We start from the raw sequence: 15,119 nt of genomic DNA on the forward strand, positions 1-15,119 counted from the left end.
GCCCCGGAAGGGCACAAGCCATAACCTGAAGACACCCAGGAAGAAGAAAAGAGGAAGTAAAAAGGATTTCTGCCTCTTCTTCCCCAGTAGCACTAAAGAGACCCAACACGGAGGGTGGCTGCCTAGTGGAGCAATACTAGCACTGCTCCTTCCTGCAAGAGCCTTACTTCCCCCGTGCTGCCTCAGTCGGAAGGAGGTAGGAAACCAACCCAATTTCTCTAGACCTTTCTAAAGCAGAGTCTCCACTATCAGCAAGGTTTTTAAAAGGTGTCATAACCATAGTTTAGAAGTGAAGTGTCCTCCAAAAGCTCACTTGTGCGACAATGCAAGAAGGCTTGGAGGAGAAATGATTAAGGTATAGCCTTAACCTAATCAGTGAAGTAATCCCTGATGGGATTAACTAGGTGGTGGCTGGAGGCAGGTGGGGTGTAGCTATGGGGTATATATTTTGTATATGGAGAGTGGAGTTTTTTCTCTCTTCTTCTTGATCATCATGCGAGCTGTTTCCCTCTGCCATGATCTTCCACCATGATATCCTGCCTTACCTTGAGCCCCGAGGAATGGAGCCTGCTGTCTATGGATTGAGACCTCTGAAACTGTGAGCCCTTAAATAAACCGTTCCTCATCTATAGTTGTTCTGGTTGGGTGTTCCAGTAGCAGTAAAAAAAGCTAACTAAAACAAAAGGCTATCTAAATACTTGAATGTGAAAACTTATATCTTCTTACTGTCCAGCCAAGATCCAAGAAATAGCAAGCTGACTTTTAGAAATGAATCAGGAATTTCCCTGTGTGGGCAGCAAAAAATAACCAACTGCAGATTCTCAGAGAAACCTTCGACAAGCCGGGTGGATGAGGAACAGATGAATCCTGTGGTAGAAAAAGAATACCACCAGCAGCAGCAACGGAGACAAGAGGTGGAGCACACTGCAAGGAATGGTGAAATTGTTGGAACTGAACCTAGACCTGGAAACAAAAATGATTCCCAGCAAGAACAAGTGGAAGAAAATAATAATGAATTTATTTCATTAGATGAGGAATTCATAGGAAACCCAGAACATGTGAAAAATGCAGAACATGGTGGCAAACAAGATGAGGAGGATGTGAAGAGGACAAGGAAATGGACCAGGAGAGTGATGATTTCCACCTACTGAATGTAGCAGAGAATATGAACACGTACATACTAATAGTGTCACAAATTCCAGGGCCAACTCTCCTTCCCATTCTATACAAAGACAACAAAAATGAAAAGAAACTAGGAAGATGGTTCTGAAGATTGCTCCTTTTCTTTGGGAAAGAAACCATGCAAAGTTTCAGAGTATACAAGTACCACAGGGCTTATTTGATGTTCAACAACACCAACAATTTTGGGGAACCTGAGAGTGATCAATGGCCAAAGGAAACAATTAATTACATCTCTCCAACCTCCTACAGGCATCCTGTATGGCTGAAAGGTTTCAGGTGACATATGTACACACAGTAGTTGAGATGCTTCATTTAACTACTGCCAAAAATAAGGGATTATTTGTCCATAAAAAAAGAATTATAATGCACCTATAATCTTTTTTCAAAAAAAACAGGAGACCTACAAACAGTATGCCTAAATATTTTTAAAAAGAGAGAGAGAAAGACATACAACACCTATGTCATAACAGAGGTATTGGTGCACATTTGTAATCCCAGTGACTCCAGAGGCTGAGGCAAGAGGATTGAAATTTAGAGGCCAGCCCTGGTGATTTAGTGAGACCATGTCTCAAAACAAACAATAAAAATGGGTGGTGATATATGTCAGTGGTTAAACCCCTTGGATTCAAACACCAGCACCCCAGCCCACCCCCCCCCAAAAGAAAACCAGGACTTAGACATACAACACTTCTAATTCTACCATCCCCAATTACTCAATGAGTGCATTCCAGATATCTGCTTTATACAACCACCTCCTAATTACCAACTCCCTATCAAACAACTCAAAACAATCGGATTGAGGCACATGCCCACATCCCAAAAGGATTGTGCAGAAGTGCCAAAGTGACCACTTGTCAGTCACAGTGAACTCCAGAAAGCTCATGCCTGCTTACCCTAAATCTACCAATTACAGCTCCACACATGAAACCTCCCTAACTTATACCCTGGACTTCAATAAAAAGACCTTTGGGTCTTTCTCTGTGTCTATTGCTTCCCACAGGATGGTTGAGTGTGCATGTCCTAGAAGACTGCACCCATCCTGATGGCCCTGCAAAGGGTGCTGTAATTTCATTTTAGGATTTCAAAGTAATAAAAACTATTTGTGTGTGTGTGTGTGTGTGTGTGTGTCTGTGTATGTTTTACCTCCTCACAGTCTTGCCTGATTGAAATACCACAATCGAATTCTCTTCCTGTCCAGGGCTCTCCCAGAAAGTGGCTATCTTAGCAGAAATAAACTGGACAACAGAATTTTCAAGTTGACAAGAAGGGCTCCCTGTTACTGAGGACATATGGCCATCTATCTCTCTAGAGTGACAGGACATAATGTCAGTGACTGGGGAGGCTGATGCAGGAGGATGGCAAGTTCAAGGCCAGGTTCAGCAATTTAGGGAGACCCTCTCTCAAAATAAAAACACAAAAGGGCAGGGGATGTGGCTCGGTGGCTAAGTGCCCCTGGGTTCAATCTCAGGTTAAAAAAACATTAGCTGGGATGCACTCCTTCAATCCCAGGAACATGGGAGGTTGAGACCCTAATGTAAAGGCCTCTACTAGGCTCCAGTGCCTTCTAACTTAGAGGACCTTGTGCATGCTTGCTGAGCACTCTGCCACTGAGCTAAATCCCCAAACTCTTAGTGACTCAAATTAAAAAGTGGGAATATGTTATTGTCACTCCTCCCAAGATCCCTGAGGATGTTAACAAACTAAAGAAATATCAAATGCCTGTCCAGTGCCCCGAACCTATGGTCTGTGCTTAGGTGGGCTTGTGTGGCCTTGCCAAACAATCCAGCCATCCTTGCACTACTGTAGACTGATCCAAACACATTTGTGGTTACATGAGAAGCTTCTAATAAATGGGACCAATGGGAGACCACCACCCACAGCTGGAACTACTGAAATCCTAGGAATATCAGGGAAACACCAAATAGAACAGATAAAAATATTTGTTTTGCCACCTAGAAATACAACCATTTGAATGATGTGACTTTAAAAAGTGTGTTAGGGGGGCATAGGGACTAAATATCCTGCTATGTGTGTGTGGTGGGGGATCCCAGGGAAAGGAAGATTCCTAAAGACACTGGGTCCCATCTGCCTCCCCTGATTCCTCTTCTAAACCCAAAAGAGAAACTAATAATCAGTGCTTTAGGTGGGTGGAAACCTAAACTACATTTTCAAAAAGGGAAAAGGATGTTGCTTAAAGAAGCTACAGATCAATGAAAAGAAATAAAAAAGAAGAACTTTGAACTTGGCACACACCAAGTCCAGGTCTAGTAAGCATAATGTTAGTCTGGAGATTACTTATTAACCTACAAAGACAAGACTACATAAAAGACAAAATGAAAAGGAAAAAGTTATAATGAACACATATAATTTTCAATATAAATGCATGATAAATTGAGTTCATGTAAGAATGAAAAAAATTAAGTAAAACAAATTTCCATATTTTTATCTAATTAGAAATTCCAAATTTATTTACTAAGCCAGATATAGTGGCACACTTCTGTAATCCCAGTGACTTGAGGCTGAGGAAGGAGGATTCCTTAGCAACTAAGCAAGACCCTAAGCAACTTATGGAGACCCTGTCTCAAAAAAAAAAAAGGCCTGGGGATGTAGTCAGTGATAAACTGCCCTTGGATGAAATCCCTAGTACAAAAACAATAAAAACATCAAACTATACTAATTTCTATACTAAATATTTATGTAAGAAAAGTGCTGATTGGCTTTTGTGCCTCCACAACACAGATTACTGCACCAACTGACAGGAGTTTATGAGATTAATCATCCTGGGGCTCAAAAGTTTTATATGGATATTCCATGAAATATAAACAATCTGCTATCTCTAATGTTCTATAATGTAGAGAAAAATGGATATGCCTGCCTTAACACCTGCCTTTCCTAAATTTCCCATTGTCATAATGCTCACTGTTGTACAATTTTCTATATTGGACATAAATAGTTTTACACAATGAATAATAATGTTAAAATAAGTCTTTGGCACTTATAAATTGGTTTGATGAAACTGAATCCCATGATCCCTCGGTTAAAATAGTTAATAGCCTCACAGATACCCAAAACTAAAGCAAATTCACCTGACCATCCACGTGTTCTAAGGTCACAAAACAAGGAGGTAAAAGGACATTCCCTACCCCCTCAGGATTTACAGACATTACTAAGAGACGAGTTTCCACTTCTCAGAATACACAATTTAAAAAGACATCCAATAGAGTCTTCATGCCCCCTGTTAGGTCCTAGAAAGCTGGCTAAATTGAGAGAATTAATGGTCTCAAATAACTTCTTGTCAGATTCAAGTCAGACAAATGGCAACTTCAGTGGGTCTCCATCTTCCTGCAGGAATGAAGCTCTCTTAATTTAGTTTTCTTGGGTGTATCAAATCTCCACCAATGTTAAAAACTTTCCCATGACTCGTTCCTTGTATTTAAAGGGGGATATGTCATGCCTCTCTTCCTTTTCCACAACTCCTGCTCTCTATATATGGATTCATTATATATGAGACACTTAATAAGGTTTACATTTTTTTTTTTTTTTGTATATTCTATCTTACCCTGATCCCATGAAGGCTGGAGGTCATACTGAGTTTGCAAAATCTCCTAGGACCCATTAGCCACACATTATCTCATGGGTCAGGCAGCTGTTCATCTGAAATGGGATGCACTTAGACCTTAATTTCTATACTCCCTTGTTGAGAGCTATCCATGGACTATGTGTGGACCAAATTGGCATGGAAATTCATTGAATAGGAAAATGTGGGACTTGGGAACTTACAGTGGCAATCCCGCTGGTAAGATTGCCCAGATAGATGTGAGTCCTATTCAGCTCTGCCAGGTCCCACAGAGCTCCAGAGATGGGGTGACCTGCTGTAGCCACACAGCTTCTCAGAGATGGGTGTGATCTGCCAAGATGCCAATCAACCTGTTGACTGTAAGACATCATGAAGCAAGACTCCACCCCTGATACCTTATCCCTGCCTTTGATGACCCCCTTAAATAAACCATCAGAGCCATTTTTTAATTGTTCAGCTCCAGCTCCTGTGTGGGCTGGACTTATCAGGCGCTCCATGCTTCCTAAAACTATAATTCTGACTTTGTCTTACTTATTTCAGACTGTATTTTTTCAGTTGGCTTATCCCCCTCCTGGGCAGGAGAAATTACCCCCAGCAAGGTGCTGGCAGCCTTGCGATATTCCCCGAAAAGAAATTCTTAGGTAAACCTCAACAATTCTGTTGATTGTTGCCCTCATTATTATTGGATGGTTTCAATACTTTTGTTGCTTTGCAAGTTAGAAGCCCACATGCCTCAAAGCAACTCATCTTTTCAACCAGATATGGCAAATGCTGAGGCTCTTTATGCCAATCTAGTTTAGCTAAGAAAGGCCCTTCAGCTCTACACCTCAACAACTTATGTTACCAACCAAACTGAAAACTGAACAAAGGCCCACAGCAGTTTGCCAAATTTTGGCTTAATGCTGGATCTACAAACTTGAGTCTTAATATTGTGATTTGCAAATGACCTAACATGCTACTAAAAAAAATATACCCAAATCAGACCAAGTGATTCCAAAGCTGTTTGCAAATAAACTCCTTTCATCACCATCTGGGCAAAACCTAAGAGTATTGTTAATGTGTATGTTTGGTCATATATTCTTGGGAATTTAATTGTCTCAGTGGAGCTCTGCTATGCATGCTTAAGTCACAATTGTGCATGATGTACCAAAAAGCTCCTTGAATTAAAAGATACTTGGAAAGCCAAGATACCAGGAACCACATTGCCTTCAAGTTATACAAGCAGATTAAACTCATTATAACATCATAAAACCAGACACATAAACAAAATATGATCCCTCTTAGCTTGAGTTGGTATCCACTTGGATAGTCCAATAGCCATAATGACATTACCCGCCCAAGAGCTCACTATTGAAGATGACTTTGCACAATGCAGCAGATATAACTTTATCCTGGATGTGAACACTGGCTCCCAACAAGGTCCTTGGACTACCTCTCTTAAGACAAAATTGGATACATGACATTATTTTATTTTCCTACTTTGATATTAGAGATTCTACGGTGTTATCTTTGCTTAGCCCATGACCTAGGTATAACCGTTATTCTGCCAACATACACACAAGTACACTTCCATGCCTAAAAAGAAATGTGGGAGAATGTACTACTATTAATATAACTTCAAAAATGCAGGAGGATGGTTTTTCCCCAGAAGTCACCTGGGGACTATCACCTATCAGTCAGCTCCTTGACCCCTAGGAAATGGACCATTCACTACTTTGTATCTTCCCATACTCTAAGAACTAGCTTTCCTCCGTGACCTCCTGCCACACATTCATCCCCACCACAATCATTCCTTTAACTTGCTACTATTAATGATGTCATATATTTTATATGGTCAAAGCATCTCAGGGCCAGTAGTGTGAGCCATATCCTTTTATTATTTCTATATTCTCATGCACGGCTCTAGCTGTGCTGACCTTGGAGGATTTACCCCTCTCAGGGTGTGCCAGATTAAACAGACATCAATGATTGTACTATGACAATGGCTATCATATTGTACAGCAAGCACTCCAGAGCCCACAGTCCCAGCCACTTCAGTGGCCTCTCACACTCTGGGCCACTATTCACTAGCCCTGCACCTCCCCACCCCCACCCCCCGCCTTATGCCCTAGAGCGTGTTGATATTACAAACTCTAAGGAATCCTACACCTTCTTACTCAGCCTTGCCTGTTCCTTCCCATGCAGACCACAATAAAAGCTCCTGCCTACATGACCCCTCTCCCCACTTGCCTTATTGTGAATGATATTGGTGCTTTGCCAAAGTTCCGCCATGGGGTGGCTCACCCTCTCTTCCTTAGACCTGTGAGTATAAACAATGTCTTCACAGTGGCAATCTATCTCCTGATTGCTTGGAATCCCCATTACCAAAAGGTAACAAAACCTATATTTTAGAACAATTGTAGGAAATAGGGTGGTTTGGCCACTGACCAGGATGATAGGCTGTTAGACTCCTCATGGCTCACTGATAGTGCAGGCGTGCCCCAGGAGGCTGTGGTATGCTGCCAGGCTGCTGCTGCTGCTGCTGCTGCTGCTGCTGCATGACTGCACTGTGGCTGCAAATGCTGTTTGTTGCTGTGGATTCCTACCCTGAATGCAGAACGTGAATAATGAGTCTCCTCCAACTTATGGTCTGAGCTGAGTTACTTGCTTTGATGTGAACATTATACTCTTAGGGGCACCCTTTTCAAATTGACTAGGTTAACCTTAAAAAGGCTTTTCAGAATAAAGTGGGTTTGGATTTATTTCCCAACATTTTGGGGCCAGCTAGATGAGTGCATTTGACCAGTTGACAGGGTAACATGGAGAACTGTCAGGACAAACTGTAGCATTTCTTGATTCCCATTCATCCCACCCTGCCCTGTTGAGTAGGAGAACCCTCTTTGGAAGCTCTTATATGTGGTGATTGACACACAGTCAGTGTGATGTTTTAAACTCAGGAAGTAGGCTATGCACTCAGTGAAAAGAGTTATGAATGTAAACTTTTATCATTTGTCTTGCTGCTGTTGTAATTTATCCCCTGACCTAGTGACGTACAAGAGATCATACCGTTTGTGATTAGCACAAGTATGCTTACTGAAAAACGAAAAGGTGAGAGGGGACTATGTCCTCAATCTCCTAAAACCCCAAAAGACATCATGCAATTGATTCAGGAAGGTAAAATGCCCGGATAAAGTGCATGGATCTTTACTGACTGCGTTTGCTTAACAGCATACAGAGGGCCTTAGGCTATCAATCTGGAGCCTCGAGAATAATGATCTCATCACTGTACTGGAAGAGGATCCGGGCTCCTCAAAAATCAACAAGAGGGGCTGTGGCTCAACAGTAGAGTGCTTGCCTTGAAGGTGCGAGACCCTGGGTTTGATCCTCAGCACCACATAAAAATTAATAAAGGTATTGTGTCCAAGTACAACTAAAAAATAAATATCTTTAAAAAAAAATCAACAAGGGGCTGGGGATGTGGCTCAAGCGGCAACGCACTCGCCTGGCGTGCGTGCGGCCTGGGTTCGATCCTTAGCACCACATACAAACAAAGATGTTGTGTCGGCCAAAAACTAAAAAATAAATATTAAAAAGTCTCTCTCTCTTCTCTCTCTCTCTCTCTTTAAAAAAAAAAAATAATAATAATCAACAAGAGGGCAACCACTATTGGGGTCCCTTGTTGTGGCTGTAGGAGTTACATTTCTGTTCTTCATACTTGAATAAATCCTTTAAAAAAAATTAACTGGGACATAGTACCAGAGGGAGGCCAGCACCCATGCAGAGATCCACTTAGGAAACACCAGAACTTTATGGGGTTAATAAAAGAAGCAAAACAGTTGGAGACACAAGGGGACTTAAAAAAAAGAAAGAAACAATGAAAAGGGACTGATACACAAGACAAAACCATCCTGTCCAAAAGAAATGCTTCTAGACCAATAAGTGTAAACCCCAATCCCTAAAGGCAATTTCAAAAGCTCCAGAACAGAAAAGTCTGCCTAAAGGCAGGTCACAGGATACCTGCTCTACTTTCCCTTTCTGTAACCTACTAGAAGACTCATACTGAATTTTTGCCACAAACAGATGATAGGGATTAACTGAGTGGTAACTGAATTGGCAGGGCATAGCTGGAGGAAATGGGGATTGGGAGCGTGGCTATGAGGTACATATTTTGTATCTGGAGAGTAAGTAGAGTCTCCCTCTCTCTGATCACCATGCGAACTGCATCCATCTGCTACATTCTTAGGCCAAGGTGTTCTGCCTCACCTTGAGCCCTGAGGAATGGAGCCTGCTGTCTATGGATTGAGACCTCTGAAACCCTGAGCCCTCAAATAAACCTTTCCTCCTCTACAATTGTGCTGGTTGGGTCTTTTAGTCACAGTGGCAAAATAGATGACTAAAACACATGCATTCACAAAAATAGAGATTTCCATTTGACCCAATTAGAAATCCAAAACTTACACACTCACATTTATATAGCACAGTTTTATAAAAGAAATTGTATATAATAACCACATATCAATATAAGTTCTGAATTAATATTAGCATTTGCTAAAATGTACTAATTAAGCTAGAAGCAGTGATACAGGCCTGTATTCCAGTGACTCAGGAAAATGAAGCATTAGGATCCCAAGTTCAAGGCAGGCTTTGGCAACTTATCATGACTCTCAACTCTCATGGCAATTTAGGAAGACCCTGTCACAAAATAAAAATAAAAAATATATATACAGGGCAGAATATGTAGCTCAGTTGGTAGAGTGTTTGAACATGAACAAGGCCCTTAGTTCAATCCCCAGCACCACCAAAAAAATAAACAAAATAAAAAATATAAAGGACTGGAGATGTACTTCAGTGGAAAAGTGCCTCTGGTTTAAAGCGCCAGGAAAAAGACAAAAAAACAAACAAAAGGGCTGGAGATGTAGCTCACTGGCAAACTGTCCATGGGTTCAATCCCGAGCATCTAAATAAATAATTAATTAAATGGACTAAATTAATAAGTTCCAGACATGATCAATTTCTAGGGTGCAAATACATATACCTGAATCTGAAACAAAAGGAAAATATTTTGTCTGCTATAATATTAGAAAAGTAGCTACACACAAAGTAGAAGAAAAATAGTTCAGCATTGTTTATTTGTTTGTTTTTCAGTACTAGGGATTAACCAATGGCCTTGAGCATGCTGGGCAAATGCTCTACACCTGAACTACATCCCAGCCTTTAAGCCTCATTTTAACTGCATAGTTGCTTCAATATCCTACTCATGGTACCAATTGTGGCAATATGTCTCATACTGGGTTATAGATGCTATCACACAATGGATGACAAATGAAAATTAAATTAAACCTTTGGCAGTTATACATTTTACTGTGTTGGAAATATTGGGAGTCCTGGGCATGAAAATGAACAGTCAAGACTAATCAGCTCTGTCAACAGGGCAATAAGTTTACTTCCATGCCCAGAAGGGCCCACAGCCATCTAAACCAATGCAGGGGTCCCTGGCAGGCAGTCAGCTTGGCTTTTATTTCTGAAAAAGGGGACTGGGTCCTTGCCTATAGGTCAGAGGAGACCTCATTGTCTTTGAGAGAACAGCTATGAAGGAAAAAAGGTACTGGACCACTACTCATTGGTTGGAGCCAACTTCACTATTTCCTATTGGGTTATTTAAAGAAATATATCCTCTACTTGTCCCCACCTCTCTTGTGGTGTTCCCTTGTGGTGGGACAGGCCCTCTGGGTTGAGTGCCTTTTGACAGGAACACAGCTTCTCTCAGTTGATCAGGCCAGGTCTCCTTCTCACCTCCTGTGTGTCAAGGAGCTGTAAAATTTTACACTGAGGTATTAACTGTTTGTTAATTTCCATTCGGCTCTTCACTCAGGCTGCCTTTCTTATATCCCAGGTCATTTTGCATTTAAGGTTAAATACTGTATTTTGAAAATGGACCACCAGGATTGTCAATTTCTCATAACTAGATAAAATGGGACCCAAAAAGCCCCAGAAAAAATAGCTAATATGGTACTTTGAAAGTTAAAACACTGACATTAAAGATGAAAACTTATTATAAAAAGTCAATTAAACAAAAAGACGAGGGACTGGGGTTGTGGCTCAGTGGTAGAGTGCTCACTTAGCACATGTGAGGAACTGGGTTCGATCCTCAGCAACACATAAAAATAGATTTAAAAAATAAAAAGAAAACATAAAGACCAACACATGTAGGCTTATGGAATAGAAGGCAGAACCAAACTCTTGCATACACATTTAAATGATTTTTTTTTTTTTAACTAGAGTGTCAGCACCATTGCATGGGGATAGAACTGTCTTTTAGTTTCAACAAACGGTGAGAAATATGGATATCCATATACACAAGAATGGCACTGTCCATTTACCTTATACCATATATAAAAATGAACTCAAAATGAACCAAAGACTTGAATATAAGGACTAAAACCATAAATTCTCATAATAAAGTATCAGGCAAAACTTCATGGCTTTGGTTTTGGCAATGATTTTTTGCATATAATACTGATATGCAGGTAGTAAAACTAAAAATGATCAAGTTTGACATCAAAATGTCTCACTTCTGTGAATCAATGGTTATAACAGAATGAAAAGACAATTTATAAAATGGGAGGAAATATTTCATAATTATATATCTGACAAACTCTGAAAATACAAAGACATAAACAACTTTTACAAATAAACAACAACAAAATACTCTGATTTTTAAAAAGGACATAGAAAAAAAACGAATCACAAAAAAAAAAATTTTTAAAGACACAGGACATGAATACATGTTTCTCAAAAAAAGATACACCCAAGGTCAACAGGCACATGAGAAGAGACTCAATATAAAGAATACTAAAATCATTTTAAGGAAAATTCAAAACAAAATGACAATGAGATCTTGCCTCACACACATAATGGTGCCTTGTACACACAAGTACACTAACAAAAAAAAAAAAAAAGAGGGGGGGGGAAGGAGAGAAGAAAAACATAACAATTGTTCATAAAAAATTGGAGAAATTAGAATTCTATCTTATTTTTATTTTTGTACTGTGGATTGAACTCAGGGTGCTTTACCACAGAGCTACATCCCAAGCCCTGTTTATTTTTAATTTACAGACAGCGTCTCCCTAAGTTGCTCACACTGGCCTGTCTCAACCTTCCTCATTGTTGCCATTCACCTCACCTGACTGACATATTGGAATTCTTGTGCATAGGTGCTACGAATGAAAAATGGTGCAGCTCTTATGGAAAACAATATGTTGGCCAATTTTTGTAATTTTAGATTGTTTTGGCTTCATTTTAAATTTAAGTTGATTTGGCCCATACCAGAAATAGGGCTTAGATACCCTTAGCACAGTTTTCAATTCTCTTCCCCTCCCAGTTTTTACTGAAATTTACATTATACAACCATTTCCTAGTAACCATCTCTTTAAAGAACACTCCAATACAACCTACTTGACTCATCCACACATAGCCTTGTATACCTTAAACAATTACAGATTCACTCAGGAAATCTGCCTCTTTAGGGACCTAACTAATTTAGGATTTAGGCCTCTGTCTATTTCTTTTGCTCCCCATGGGATGGTTGAGTGTGCATGTCCCAGAAAACTGCACTCATCTTGATGCTCCTGGAAGAGGTGCAGCTCTCTTTAGGATTTCAAAGTCATAAAAACTATTCTCTTAACTTCGTGTGTGTGTGTTCTGTGTGTGCATGTGTATTGTGTGTGTGTGTGTGTGTGTGTGTGTTGATGCTTTGTCCTCAGTCTCTTTTTTTCCCCTCTTCAGTGTCCTGCCCGACTGAAATAACACTTTCAAATTCTCCTCATTTCCAGGGCTCTACTACAGAGTGGCTATCCAGGTAGAAATGCGTTCCCACCTCTGGGGACTTCCTGCCAACTATTTGTCTGCAGTGGCCCTGCAACTTCTACCCATTCTCTTGTTTTATCCCCTCACCTATGCCCCTATATGCCAACACCTGGTGTGCAGTGGCAAGGACTTCAGTTAAAAAGGCAGGACTATTTCATTGTTACCTCTTCCAGAAGTCTTTAGGAAAATAAAGAAATGTAAATGTGCATCCCTGGTCCTTAGTCTCTCTTCAGTGCTAAGAACTTCCAATGACCTTAGCAAATGATTCAGCTGTCATTGCACACTGGGGGTTGCTGCAAACCCAAATTTGGTCAAGAGGGTGGTCCTAGAAGAGGACATGGCTGCATAAAAAGGACCACCAGAAATACGCAAACAGGCACCAGTTAAACAACAGGAATTGGCTAAGGAAACATCCAAAGACAAGGGGAAAAATTTGTTTAGCTGCCTAAAAATATAAAACATTCTAAAGACTTACTTAAAAGTTGAGGAAGTTGAGGTCTTGCTGGTGGGGGAGATGTCTCAAGGAAAGGCTGCTGCCCAGGGTCACCAGGTCCCTTCTCCATCTTGCTATTCCCCTTTCCATTCAGAAATAGAAACTAATAACAATAATAGCAGGTAGATAAAAATCTAAAGAAAATTTTAAAAAAATAGCTTTGCCTGGCGTGGTGGCACACACCTATAATCTCAACAAATTGGGAGGCTGAGGCAGGATGATTGTGAGTTCAAAGCCAGACTCAGACTCAGAAATAGCTACGTTCCAAGCAACTCAGCAAGACATTGTCTCTAAATAAAATACAAAATAGGGCTGCGGATGTGACTCAGTGGTTGAGTGCCCCTGAGTTCAATCCCTGGTACCAAAAAGAACCTCTAATCAATCAATCAATCAATCTATCTATCTATCTTTCTTTCTTTTCTTTCCTTTTCTTTCTCTCTTTATTTTTGTGCTGGGAATTGAACTCAGGAGTACTTAATCACTGAACCACATCCTCCAGCCCTTTTTTCATATTGTATTTTGAGATAGGGTCTTGCTAAATTCCTTAGGCCCTGTCTAAATTGCTGAGACTGGCCTTGAACTCGAATTCTCCTGCCTCAGCCACCCAAACTGCTGGGATTACAGTCCTGCACCACTGTGCCCAGCTATAGCCTCCAATCTTAAAGAGGTAACTAAATTTAATAGAGAAAAATGGCTACGCCTGCCTTTCCTAAATTTACTATAATCATGATAGTCACTGATTAAAAATATTTTGTTAGACATAAATAGTCCAACATTGTGAATAATATATTAAGATTGAAATAAGTTTTGGCACTTACAAATTACCTTGATAAAATTGGATTCCCTAAATACTCCAGAACTCTTTTTTTGTTGTTGTTGTTGCTTTTGGTGGTGCTTAGTATTAGAACCCAGGGCCTTGTGTGTTTGAGGCAAGCACTCTACCAACTGAGCTATATCCCCAACACTCATATCAAATAGTTCAATTTTCCTACTTGTATGAAGTCAAAGCAGGGCTTTTGAGTAAAAAATTAATTATACAAAGCTTAATTAATAAGGAGTAGATTATATCAGCTGGTTCTACATTTGACTAACCAAGTTCATCTCTTTTAAAGACGAAACAAATACATACATAAGTAAAGGAAATAAAAGGTGCTTCATGATTCTTTACTACGACTTAATGCTTTGTTTCCATCTATCAAAGACTTCCTAACTAAAATTCAGTATTATTAAAATTGCTGGCTACATCTGTTCTATCACTAATAAATATACTGTACGATAGATTTGGATAAACTATTTCGTTCAGTGACTATTCCTGCAGCTTTGAAGCTGCATGGTGCCTCTATCTCCAAAGGGATACAACTCACCTTTTCTAGGCTATATAGATATAAGAGCACCTTTGTTGTTACCCACAACCTCAGCATATAAGATCTTGATAACATGGACCTTTTTCCAGGAACCCAGGCATGACATCTGTTATGGTTAGGGTTAGAATTAGAGTTAGGTTTAGGTTCAGGGTTAGGGTGAGGATTAGGGTGAGAGACACTGCAAGAAGGTTCAGAGGAGAAATCACTGGATTGTGAGAGTTATAACCCAATTGGTGAATTAATCCCCTGATAGGGATTAACTGAGTGATAACTGAAGTGGTAGGGTGAAGGAGGAGGGAAATGGGGTTGTGACTTTGGGGTATATATTTGAACATGGCAAGGGGAGTCTCTCTAGGCTTACTGATCATGATGTGAGCTGCTTCCCTCTGCCACACTCTTCTGCCATGATGTTCTGCCTCATCTCGAGCCCCAAGGAGTAGAGCCAGCCTTCTATGCATTGAGCCTTTTCCTCTTCTACAGTTGTTCATGTCGGGTTCTTTTAGTTGCAGCATCAGAAAAGCTATGTCACATTAAGGGTTCTCTCTTCTATGATGATTTATCTGAAATACTCATTAAGCATATATATATATATATATATATATATATATATATATATATATATATATATATACACACACACACACACACACACACACAA

The 15,119-nt window shown here is 40.1% G+C and overlaps 1 long non-coding RNA gene and 1 pseudogene across 2 annotated transcripts in view; one reads left to right on the forward strand and one right to left on the reverse strand.

The window, feature by feature from the left end:
* The window catches only part of LOC124105083 (uncharacterized), a 73,876-nt gene that overhangs the window by 27,972 nt on the left and 30,785 nt on the right, over window positions 1-15,119 (reverse strand). For both annotated transcript variants that reach the window (XR_009228423.1, XR_009228422.1), the window contains 4 exons: window positions 14,823-15,029; window positions 13,080-13,200; window positions 7,187-7,345; window positions 4,963-5,116 (listed from right to left, as the gene is read on the reverse strand). This is a non-coding gene — a long non-coding RNA (uncharacterized LOC124105083). The remainder of the gene's footprint in view (window positions 1-4,962; window positions 5,117-7,186; window positions 7,346-13,079; window positions 13,201-14,822; window positions 15,030-15,119) is intronic.
* Window positions 769-1,510, forward strand: LOC124105079 (F-box/WD repeat-containing protein 7-like; annotated as a pseudogene).

The sequence above is a fragment of the Marmota monax genome, unplaced genomic scaffold (assembly GCF_021218885.2).
Source record: "Marmota monax isolate L192 unplaced genomic scaffold, Marmota_monax_Labrador192_F-V1.1 WCK01_AAM20220418_F8-fsc00192, whole genome shotgun sequence".
NCBI classification, from domain to species: Eukaryota; Metazoa; Chordata; class Mammalia; order Rodentia; family Sciuridae; genus Marmota; species Marmota monax.